General features: G+C 40.1%; 1 pseudogene; it reads left to right on the top strand.

Moving 5' to 3' along the window:
• Nucleotides 1–9,836: 9,836 nt before the first annotated feature.
• LOC102872992 lies at nt 9,837–10,354 on the top strand (annotated as a pseudogene).
• Nucleotides 10,355–13,052: the final 2,698 nt, after the last annotated feature.

Below are 13,052 nucleotides of genomic sequence, written 5' to 3' on the forward strand. Positions count from 1 at the left end.
TGTGAAACCTATCCCTGAACCAGGAGGCTGTTGTACAAACAGAGCAGGAGAACACTGCATGGTTTAAAATTAAGAAGAGAGTGTGTCAGGGTTGTATTTTCTCTCCATACCTATTCAATCTGTATGCTGGGCAAATTATTCAAGAAGCTGGACTCTATGAAGAGGAGTGTGTGGCATCAGGATTGGAGGAAGACTCATGAATAACCTGCATTATTCAGATGACACAACCTTGCTTGCTCAAAGTGAGGAAGATATGAAGCACTTGTTGCAGATCAAGGAATGCAGCCTTCAGTATAGATTGCATCTCAGTGTCTAGAAAAACAAAGATTCTTACTACTGGACTGATAGTTTCAATTTCTTCTCTATCCATCATGATGTTGCCTATGAACAACTTCATCTTGCTTGGATCCACAATTTCCACCCTTGGTATCAGCAGTCTAGAAATAAGGAGATGCACTGCACTGGGAAAATCTGCAATTAAGGACCTCTCCAAATTATTGAGGAATAATGAAGCTAATTTGAGGACTAAGATGCATGTGGTGCAGGCCATACTCTTTCCAATCACTTGCTTTGCATCTGAGAGCTAAACAGTTGCATAAGAATGACAAAAGAAGATTTGATGTATTTGAGTGTGGTGTTGGAGAAGAACACTGAACATCCCATGCCCAAAACCCAAATATGTCTTGGAGAAGGTGAAGCCAGAGTGTTCTTTGGAGGCAAGAATGACGAGATTTTGTCTCACATACTTTGGGCATGTTGCTAGGAGAAGGATAGGAAGGATGGAGGGTCGGCAAAGAAGACCCTCGACCAAGTGGATTGATGTGGTAACTGCCACAATGGGCTTTTGTGTGTCAGGAAGTGTGAGAATGGCATAGGATAGAACAGCGTTCAGATCTTTTGTTCATATGAGTTGTACTCGACATCATCTAACAACAACTACTCTAAGGACAATTATCCAAAGTGCCCTAGTTCCAATTTTGAGAGTAATTTTACTATCATGCTGAAAATGTAATTTCTGTTAATAATTTAATAACACGATGCTTAAATAAATTCAAGACTGCAATGAGAAAAAAATTTATAAGAAACAAAAAAGCAGCAACTGAAATGGTTTTGTGGATTTAAGTTGACTAATGTGATACTTAAAATATCTTCTCATCTTTTTTTTAAAAAGCACATCAGCAAAAAAAAAAAAAAAAAGCACATCAGCATGAATGGGAAAAGCTATTTTTTATGTGTTCCCAAAACTAATCTTTAATTTCCTCAACTAGTGTGAAAATGTTTTCATGTCCAATACAAATGTTGAAGGTGATTCAAATAGCAGAAGAAAACAGCATTTTCAAAGGTGTATTTTCACTGTGTTGGTGTCAAATTATGCTTCTAGAATGTATTATGTTATTCAAGGATCAATGCATATCTGGAATGACATTCTTAGCAATAGGCAAATGTGATGTCATGCTGAGCTAAAGTATTATCTTGTGGATATATTAAATAAAATGAGATTACTTCATTATTTCCAGTAAACCCTATTAAACCCAACCAAAAGTAAGAGTGCTTAGTAACTCCTTCAGAGCACCTATTTGCATTCTTTGATTGGGAGACTTAATGTGACTTTGATGAAAAATAACTCATCTTGAAACTGTTATCTCTTTTCCACCTTCAGAGTTCCGAGCATGTAGTACAAGAGATGGTTACAGAGACCAGCCACAATGTGGCAGAAGGAGATGGCAGCAAACCACAAGGTAGAAAACTAGCCTTTCCCCTGCACAATAGAACCTAAAATTACTTCTTCATTGTATTTTCAAAAAAAAATATAATACCACTGAGACTGTAGCCAATGTGACAGAACAATTTGTGAATGGGAATCTAATTCATTGTAAAAACCTTTCACTCAATAGACAGGAAAAGATTTTAAAAAGAGAATGGAGCCCCAGGGATACTTTAAATGAGGTTTGGTTAATAGTTCAAAATGTATTTTTCTTCACCTTCTATTAATACTTTTGAGGTAAGTTTATGACTATACATTTTGCACTTAATTAAGAAGAAAATTTAGCTGAGATCTAACTGACACATAGAAGACAACCTACTAAAAAGAAAATGATAATTTATAGTGGTTGAAGTTGCTTAGTTTTGGTCCTTTCCCTTCTTTTTATGGCTGTATTTGAACACAAGTTTATTTTGTTCAATCCAAAACATGACACCTAGACCAATCCCTAACTTAAATATATAATCCCATAAATTTATGGGCTGAAAAAGTCAAGGCATAAGTATATGGAACCTTCATGCTTTCACTACAGCTCTTCTGACTTAAGATATTTGGTAAAAATCCTTTACCAACAGAATACTATACAATATTTAAAAGTCCAGAATTTCACCATAAATTCCTTTCAAATCCATTTACAAGTATGGGAGACTCAGTGTGGTCTAGTGGTGAGGAGTTAGGCTGTGGACCCTAGGGCAAATGGCTTGAGAAAGAAAGATGGGCAGTCTCCTCCCATGCTATTTATAGTCTTGGAAAACCTATTAGAGAGTCAACTATTGTCTAAAGAACAGAAAACGAGACATGAGGGCACAGGACCATGAGCATCTCTCTGAAATGACCAGAGAGAGTGAGAATAGCACAACCCTTCAGTGCCCTAGAGCAGAAAGCAGATAAAAGAGCCCATAGCCCAGCACCATGGTACCCCTAGAGCCACACCAACAGCAAGACACTCATTTATTCTTTGCTGACTAACAGACTAACAGCTGTGGTACCAACAATGGAGTTTATTAGGAAGGAAGTTGGAGAGTGTGGGAGGCAAAGAATATCTCATAATACAAGTCCAGATTTTTTTATTATTAAATTTTATTAGTTTTAATGAACATTTACAGAGATTTTGGGTTTTCATTCCTTCATTGTTGACAAGTCCAGATTTTAGCCTAAGTCCCAAGGCACAGTTCCTCAATTAGACCAGGATCTGGTTTCAGTTCAGCAGTCAAATCCAAATCATCCAGCAAGGTTTACCTTAGAGAAGTTCTAAGTCAGTTTATCCTTCAAGCACTTGACAAGAACACCAAACACCTCTAGCCTTTACCTCAGGATTCCTCTGCTTAAACCTTGCCATAATTTCTCCACAGCAATGCCACAGCCTCTCCAACACCTTCACCAGGGTCTCACCAACAGGTTCTGCTCCAGTCTCCCTCAAATCTTGCCACCACAAGTATTACTCACCAAAACTCTTGCTGACTATATGGGAAGCACTCTTTATCCTATCCTAGTCCCACAGCTGATGCTGATTTGCAAGACCGTGACTTCGGTTAAGGTAGCAGGAGATCAGAAGGGGCTAACTAATGGCTAAAAAACCCAACTTTTAGGCTAACAACATAGCTGTGAATAATTTCCAACTCTATAGTATAGAACAACAACAGGCTAAATTACAATTATAATTACTAAGAAGTTTTCTGAACTATAAATTATTATGTAGATGCTCTTTATGGCTTTTGTCATTGTTGTTGTCATGTGCTATCGAGTCACCTGTGACCCACCGTGGCAATTCTGAAGCCTGTCCCATTCTGAGCCAGTCTCACTAATTTCAACACAGTAACCCCCAATGCCCCAGTTACTGTATCAATTCATCTCATCTGGGATCTTCCTCTCCCATGCTGTCCCTCCACCCTTCTGAGATTTCTATCTTTCTTCAAGGACTGGTCTCTCCTGGCCACATGCCCAAAGTGTGAGATAGAGCTTCAAAATCCTAGCCTCCAAGGAGAAACTTGGTTTTACCCTCTCCAAGACAGACCTATTTGTTTTCTTGGCAGTCCATGGTATGTTCAAGACTCTTATCCAGTACCACAATCTGAAGGCATCGATTCTTCTTCTGTCATCCATAGTTATTGTCCAGCTCTCTGATGCATAGCAAGTAATTTAAAGACCATAGCCTGGATAACACACACCTTAGTCTCTAGACTGACATCGTTACTTTTCAGCACTTTGGAGAGGTCCCTGACAGCAGATTTTCCCAATGCAATTTATCTTCTGATTTCCTGACTGCTGGTGTTAAAGAGTGTTGATTGTGGATCTGAGCAAGCTGTGATTGCTAACAACCTCAATCTCTTCTCCATCTATCATGATGCTACCAATTGGCCCAGTCGTGAGAATCTTTGTATTCTTGATGTTTAGCTTCAATCCATATTGAAGATCACAGTCTTTGATCTTCTGCAGCAAGCGCTTCAGTCCTCGTCAGTTTTATCAAGCAAGGTTGTGTCATATGTATAACATAGGTTGCTGATGAGTCTTCCTTCAATCCTGATGCCACATTCCTCCTCATAAAGCTCTGCTTCCCAAATGGTCTGTTCTACATGACAAATAGAATGAAAAAGTTTGGAGACTGGGAGCATCCCTGATGTACTCCTGTCCTGATTTTGAGCCATGCAATGTTTCTCTGCTCTCTTCTAAGAATTGCTTCCTGGTCCAAGTATAGGATTCACATAAGCACAATCAAGTGTTCTGGGATTCCTATTGTTCTCAAGGTTAGCCACAGTTGGTTGTGATCCACAGAGTAAAATGCCTTTGCATAGTCAATGAAACACAGATAGACATTCCTCTGGTACTCTGTGTTTTCTGCCAAGATCCATCTGACATTAGCAATAATGTTTCTAATGCCACGACCTCTGCTAAACCCAGCTTGTATGTTTGGTAGTTCTCTGTTAATGTTGGTTGGTTTTTATCAAATTTCTAGCTTTTCAAGCCTACATTTTCCCAGCCACTTTATGCTAGCTTAGTCTACGAGTAATTTCTGTGATATCTTGCACCATACACTGGTGCTGGTCTCTCACGAGACCAGGAGGATGTCAATCCAAGTCCCATGTACTAACTTCATGGAAAGATTTTTGCTTGAGGCATTACTGAGGGAAGTACTGTGCCACTGAGCTTCTGCTAAGTTTTGTGACTTGGTATATCTATTTACACTTCTGTCACAATGTGATAATTTCCAAGGTCCAGATAGGTCTCTTCTATATCTGATATGGTGGTGGTGGTTATTTGGCCCAAGGACCCAACACAGGCTTGGTACTGAAAGTCCCCTGTCCTGAAAGCCTTATGTTAAGGTAGCTGACAGACTTCTGGGAGAATGGGCATTACATGATTAAGACGGTGGTCTCTGATCCTGTCTTTTGTGAATCTGTAGGATTCCCAATGATAAGTTAGGAGGGCCAAAGATCAAAACCTAGACCTGAAGCACTTGCTGCAGAAGGTCAAAGACTATAATCTTTAATATGGATTGAAGCTAAACATTAAGAATACAAAGATTCTCACGACTGGGCCAATTGGTAGCATCATGATAGATGGAGAAGAGATTGAGGTTGTTAGCAATCACAGCTTGCTCAGATCCACAATCAACACTCTTTAACACCAGCAGTCAGGAAATCAGAAGATAAATTGCATTGGGAAAGTCTGCTGTCAGGGACCTCTCCAAAGTGCTGAAAAGTAACGATGTCAGTCTAGAGACTAAGGTGTGTGTTATCCAGGCTATGGTCTTTAAATTACTTGCTATGCATCAGAGAGCTGGACAATAACTATAGATGACAGAAGAATCGATGCCTTCAGATTGTGGTACTGGAAGAAAACAAATAGGTCTGTCTTGGAGAGGGTAAAACCAAGTTTCTCCTTGGAAGCAAGGGTTTTGAAGCTCCATCTCACATACTTTGGGCATGTGGCCAGGAGAGACCAGTCCTTGGAGAAGGCCATCATGCTTGGAAGGGTGGAGGGACAGCATGGGAGAGGAAGATACCAGATGATATGGATTGATACAGTAACTGCGGCAATGGAAGTTGGTGTGTTGAAATTAGTGAGACTGGCTCAGAACAGGGCAGGCTTCAGAACTGCAGTACACAGGGTCACTGGGTCACAGGTGACTTGATAGCACATAACAACAACAATAGCTCATAGCTACTTATTATTTTTCCAAAGACATGTTTGTGTTTTTTGAACCAGTTAAAAGGCATTATTTAATATTTCTTTTTATTATGGAACACATAAACATTAATAAACAATCTGTCTAATGTTTGTTTTGTCTTTCTCGTAAGCATAGTACTTTTTCACAGACTCAGTCTTAAAAGATTTCTTCTTGGCCCGTTTTCACTTATCCTGCTCCACTTTCTCTCTCTTAAATATTTTTCCCCTGATTAAATTTCCTGTCTATACTTCCTCCTCATCCTGCTCACCCCTCCCACTACTATTGTATGCATGTATTTTGCCTTTACCTTAATCACATAGGAGCTGTAGTGGCATGTATACATAGAAGGTCAGCAGTTCACATCCACCAGCTGCTCCACAACAGAAAAATGGGCAATCTTCTTCCATAAATGTTTACAGCCTTGAAAATTTGATGGAGGGTTATTTTATGTCAGAACCTACTGGGCAGATTAAATCACATAGGTCAGCTTTATAAACGGACTCATTTGTTTTAAACATACCAAAAGGCTGTTTGTTGTAAATTTAAGTAGGTGTTTACTTTGATCAGTCCGTGGCCAAATTTGCACCAATAAAACTTTACATACATATTCAAAGCAGCTGTGATTTCTTGCCTTTCTAGAAAACATATCAATCCAGTAATTGTGGTCTTTCCTGCTCTAGTAATTTGAGTTTCTATTCTTATGTTTCAATGTATGTTAATCAAGTATGTTTCGTTTAAGCCTATTCACCATGTTACATGGTAATTATTGAAAGCATTGGGTTGCTTAGTGTAATTCCACATACGATGTAATGTATTTACTTGGTCAATGATTAGTCACTGTTAGATCTAAAATCCAGAGTATCTCCCTGTGAATATGTGTATGTATGTGTGAAAGGAGTGGGAAGAGGAACTGTCATTGCAGTTTCAGCATGTCAAAGGAAGTGTCTTTATCCTTGTCAAAATGAAAATGATGGTACCTTGCTAGACATCTTCTAGAATACACTCAAATACATAGCTCTGCTCAGAAAATACTATGGTTAAATACAACATGTAAATTACTAATTTCTTTATCCTAGTAATTCTGTTTTTCAAGCTACATGCTAAGTTCTATCTTGAGATCTTTTTTTAAAAAGCAAGAAAATGATCCATTTGCTTAGCTCTGTTCTTATTACACAATCCTAAAGTGAAAAAAAAGTTTTGTGGGAAAATGCCTTTTCAATATGGCTATTGAATTATAATTCCAGTAGTGTTTAGAACATACTTCTTTTCTTCGTTTGCTCACAGCAGTCACTCTACATTATGTACCAATGTTAAGAAATTCTGATAATAAACCCAAGCCAACTGAGTTTCATACAGAGCCTATGTTTAGAAAGAACAGCACACTATTCTTTAGTCACCCTGCTGGGTCAATTTTTACCAGGTTAATCACCAGCCAGTCCCACTGATGATATATGCCTCCTTGTGAAGAAACAGCCTGCAAAAGCTTATTGTAATTTTAATAGACAGTTCTATTTATACCTTTAGATAGGACGTACTGAAGTTATACACAGCAGTGGGCTATGCAGAAAATGATAAATCACTTAAAAGCCTGGTTCTTTCAATATGTGAGTAAGGAATTATTTTGTATCTCTATTCAGTTGAAAGAATTTATTCTCATCATGACTGAATAAGTGTAAGTATCTTAGAAAATAGACTAGTGCAGGGGCAAAGCTATGCATGTTGTGGGGCGAACTTGAAAGGCTCTTAATTCTGAAAAAAGTTTAAGATCATTCTGGAAAAAAATTATTATCTAGCTTTACCCATCACCTTTTAGTTGATTCCAATTCATAGTGACCCTCTTGTTCTTGTTGTTGTTGTTATGTGCCATTGAGTCACTGGCCCAGCTCTATCTTGAGCCAATTTCATTGTCTCTGACATACTTACCCCATTACTCCAGTAACTGAGTCAATCCATCTCATCCAAGGTCTTTGTCTCTTGCACTGTCCCTCCATCCTAGCACGTATGGTGTCCTTCTCCAAGGACTAGTCCCTACTGGCAAGATGCCTAAAGTATGTGAGAGAGAGCTTCAAAATCTTTGCCTCTAAGGAGCAGCCTGGTTTCATCATCTCCTGGACATAACTGTTTTTTTCTCTTGGCAGTCCATGGTATATATCCAATACTTTTCTCCAGCATCACAACTCAAAGCCATTGATTCTTTGTAGGGCAGAGTAAAACTGCCTCATAAAATTTCCAAGGCTATACATTTTTTTTTAACAGAAACAGGTTGCTCTCTCTTTTCCCCATAGAGTGGCTAGAGGATTTGAATCTTCAACCTTTTAATTCGCAGCCATGTGTTTACCCATAGCACCAATAGGAATTCTTAGTGTTTAGAATGACAATAGTGTTGTTATGTGCTGTTGAGTCAGAACCAACTCATAACTGCCCCTTAGTAGGTTTTCAGAGGCTGTAAACAGTAAAGGAAGAGACTGCCTATCTTTATCCCTTGGAGCTGCTCGTGGATTTGAACTGGGTGTCTTTGGGTTGACAGCACAACTCCTTTGGCAAGACGTGAGACATCAATAAAGTTAAAAATGGACCAAGTACTCTGTAAAAGGCTTAAGACTTCATAGAAATGCACAGATTTGCTAAATAAACAAATAAAACCCCAGTACTTGTTTGAAATGATGCTCATTTGAACCTCTAATTTAATAATGTTCTTGAGACAGTGCTGTAATGTGTTTTTCCTGTACTCAGGAAGTCACTCAGTCAAAAGACTGCTGCAGATAGGCTTATTTAGAATGCTAATTTGTTGCCCTGTACTATTGCTGTTTCTTCTCTGTTCTCAGAAGTGTTTATCTGGAGTTGTAACCAAATACACATCTACTTGCATTCTCTATATTAGTGGAATCAGTGCAAGCGTTGAGATTACTGCTTAGCAACTTATGATAGCCACAGTCTAGAAGAGGACCCTCAGGCTGAAATATGTGAGTTTACCAATGAGCCATGGCATATGGATAGATATTAAGTTGCTGTACGTCCTTAAAATAGGGGGAGAGCTATCTATCTGCCTTGATGTATGCTGGAGAGGTTAAAAGCAAAGACAGCAGAAAAGAACTAGGAGACTTGAAAGAATTGCTCTTTTCACACTTAATTAAAATAAAAGCATGGTATATTCTATTCATTGCCATCAAGTTGGAATTGACTCCTAGCTGACCCTCCAGAGAGTTTTTGGGGGCTATAAGTCACCTGGAAGGAGATAGATTGTCCATCTTTCTTTCACTAAGCTGTTGATGTATTTGAACTGCCCTAAAGGGGACAGCTTTAAGTTAGCAGCACAATTCCCTGTTAACTATGTCTCCAGGGCTCCATTGTTTATTAATGAGCACTTAAACCTAACAGAAGGACCCCCAAAAAAACCCAACTAAGAGATGAGAGAGCATTAGACTACTCTCCCATTTGTCCCACATCAGTAAGAGGACTAGGCGGAAAAAACAACAACAAAAAACAAAACTTGGAAAGAAGACTCATAAAAACTGTCCAATATTGGACTCAAAGTTCCCTGGATGGTGCACAGTTTGCATCTGAATGTAATAATAAAGTGTTAGACACAATTCCTCAATTAGAACCACTGGCCTCTCTGCAGGAGAAAGATGGAATCTCCTCCCATAAAAATGTACAGCTTCAGAAAGGGTCTACTGGGTGTCTGAGTTGCTGTCAGATTCAACTTTATGGTGTTTTTTTTCCATTGTTTTCACTAACCTTGAGTTTGGTTCCGGATAGAGCAAGATTCAGAACTGTTGTTCATAGGGTGATTATAAGTCCTAGACGACTGACCGCACGTAACAGCCGCAGCAGCAGCAGCAGCAGCAGCAAAAGTTAGCTATCTCCTTTTGCGGGTCGGGTCGTGGCGAGCGCTGAGAGATCGCTATGAAGGCTTCGGGAACACTTCGTGAGTACAAGGTGGTGCGGCCGCTGCCTGGCCACCCCCAAGTGTCAGACTCCACCACATTACCGCATGCGCATCTTTGCCCCCAAGCATGTCGTTGCCAAGTCCTGCTTCTGGTACTTTGTGTCATAGATGAAGAAGATGAAGAAGTCTCCTGGGGAGATTATATACTGTGGGCAGGTGCTGGAGAAGTCCCCCTTGTGCGTGAAGAACTGTGGCATCTGGCTGCGCTCAGTGGGATCCGCAACATGTACCGGGAATACCGGAACCTGACCACCGCAGGTGCTGTCACCCAGTGCTACTGAGACATGGGCTCTCAGCATCGTGCCAGGGCCCACTCTATCCAGATCACGAACGTGGAGGAGATCGCAGCCAAGTGCCGCTGGCCTGCGGTCAAGCAGTTCATGACTCCAAGATCAAGTTCCCACTGCCCTACCGCGTCCTGCGTCGCCTACCCAAGCCACGGTTCACCACCCAGTGGCCCAACACCTTCTTCTAGGCACAGCCCCTCTGCCTCATCCCAGTGTGCCCAATAAAACGCCTTGAGGATTGGGGGGTGGCTGGAAACTATCTGAACCCACCAGTGGCATCTGAAGATCTGCTTCTGTAAAGATTGCGGTGGTGTTGAGTCCGTTCTGACTCATAATCAACAGCAGAAGGAAACACTACCTGAGGCTGCACTATCCTCACAGCCAATGTCATTCATCTCAATGAGGGTCTTTATCATGATGTCCTTCTCCAGAGATTGGTCCCTCCTGAAACCATGTTGGGAAGGGGAATTATATGGGAGAGGAAGTCCATAAGGATTGCAGGCCAGAAACCCTACGGAGCAGTTTTACTCTAACTCATGCAACCACATTGAGTCAGAATCTGCTCTATGGCAACAGATTTTTCTTGTCGTGATGGTTTATTGGACCTAAAACATTCTGTAGATGAAATGTTGGGTTTTTAAGTGCATCTTCAAAGTCTGTTTTATTTTTCTCCTGGCCAGAAAGATGGACATTATCTAGATAAGTTTTTTAAAATCTTACAGAGTGTGGATTCTAAAACCTTTTTTTAAGCAGCAGAAGCTTCCCCACCCCCCTCAGTGAATTCTCACAATGCTCCCCAGTATATGCAGACTAGTAAAGCAGAGCTGTCCTGGCCATGGTGGACACAAGGAGCTTAGAGTCCTGTGTCTTTCAAAGCTATTCTTAGGATCCTGAGAGAAGGGTAGTTAGGAAACCATTGCCCGCAACAGGTTCTCTTCCTCTTGCTGGTGATGATATCACAGCCCCTTTGGTGAATTATTTAAAGATATCCCATCAGACTGGAATTTATGTGATCCTGCAATTACAATCCTACCAATATACCTTACATTCTTTAGAGGAATTGCCATATATGTCCATAAGGAAAAATATGCAGCAGTGTTCAGGGTAACTTTGTAATAACAAAAACAAACTGCAAACAATCCGAATGCTTCACAACAAAAGAACAAACAAAAATGTTGCAGTATCATTTTATAATGAAATGAATGGACTGGAACTATGCCTATTAATAGAGATGAATCTCACAGACGTAATAGTAAAAGATAAAGTTGCAGAGTACATGTAGGAAAAATTTTATAAAATTTAAATTAAGAAGAACAATATTATACTACTTAGATGAATATTTAACATATACAGAAGGTCAAAGACTGTAGTCTTCAATATGGATTGAAGCTAAACATCAAGAAGACAAAAATTCTCACCAGTGGGCCAATTGACAGCACCATGATAGATGGAGAAGAGATTGAGGTTGTTAACAATTTCAGCTTGCTTGGCTCCACCATCAACACTTTTGGTACTAGCAGCCAGGAAATCAAAAGACAAATTGCTTTGGGGAAGTCTGCTGTCAGGGACCTCTACAGAGTGCTGAGAAGCAGTGACCTCAGTCGAGAGATTAAGGTGCGCCTGATCCAGGCTATGATCTTAGCAAATACTTGCTATGCATGAGAGAGCTGGACAATGAATGACTAAAGATGATATAAGAAGAATTTATACCTTTGAGTTGTGGAGCTGGAGAAGATATTGAACATACCATGGACAGCCAGGAGAACAAATAGGTCTGTCTTAGTGAGGGTGAAACCAAGTTTCTCCCTGGAGGCAAGGATTTTGAAGCTCTGTCTCATGTACTTTGGGCACGTGGCCATGAGGGACCAGTCCTTGGAGAAGGTCGTCCTGCTTGAAAGGGTGGAAGGACAGCACAGGAGAAGAAGACAGATGAGATCAATTGACACGATAACTGAGGCAATGGGATTAGGTGTGTCAGAATCAGTGAGACTGGCTCAGGATAGGGCAGTCTTCAGAGCTGTTGTACATAGATAGGGTTGCTATGAATTGCAGGCAACTCGACAGCACATAACAACAATATAGCATAATAAAAACATATGGTTGTAAGTAATGAACATGAAATTCAGAATCATTTTTACCTCAAAGTGAAGTATATATTGCAACAATGAATGAATGAAAATCCAAAGTATAAACTTTCATTAATTTTTTAAAAAGTGAAGTTTATTTAGTAGTGTTGTTATTACATTCTGGCAAGCCAGAACTGATGCATAGCAGGCTTTCATAGGCAGTAAATCAAATGAGAAGAGATTCTCCATTTTTCTCCCTTGGAACAGCTGATGGATTCAAATCACCTTCCTTAGAGTTGGCAGCACAACTCCTTACCCTCTAGGCTGCCAGAGTTTCCTGTTTAGTATATAAGTAACTTTCCCCCCCTTAAGTTGTGAGGATGCATAGGCATTTATCATGTAATCAATTTTTATACCTTTTTGAGGCCTTAAATATTTCATTGTAAATTTTAAAACCATAAACAAACAAACACAAAACAACCCAACACTACTACAGGGAGCTCTGGTGCTGTAGTCTGTAGGGAGTTAGCAATGCTAGCCCAAAGGCAGTATGCACCTCCCTGGTAGTTTGGATCCACCAGTGGATCCATGGGAGAAAAGATGGGCAATCTACAAGCCTCCAAAAACTCTCTAGAGGGTCACCTATTAGTTTCTTCCTACTTGATGACAGGGAATTTTGAGAGTTTTTGTATATTCCACACCTGTTGTTGTTATGTGCTGTTGAGTCGTTTGCGACTCATAGCGACCCTATGTACAACAGCCTTAAACCCTGCTCTATCCTGTGCCAATCTCATTGCCTCTGACACACCCATCCCGATTA

The sequence above is a fragment of the Elephantulus edwardii genome, unplaced genomic scaffold (genome assembly GCF_000299155.1).
Source record: "Elephantulus edwardii isolate Elephantulus edwardi_28Jun2011 unplaced genomic scaffold, EleEdw1.0 scaffold00094, whole genome shotgun sequence".
In the NCBI taxonomy this organism is placed as follows: Eukaryota; Metazoa; Chordata; class Mammalia; order Macroscelidea; family Macroscelididae; genus Elephantulus; species Elephantulus edwardii.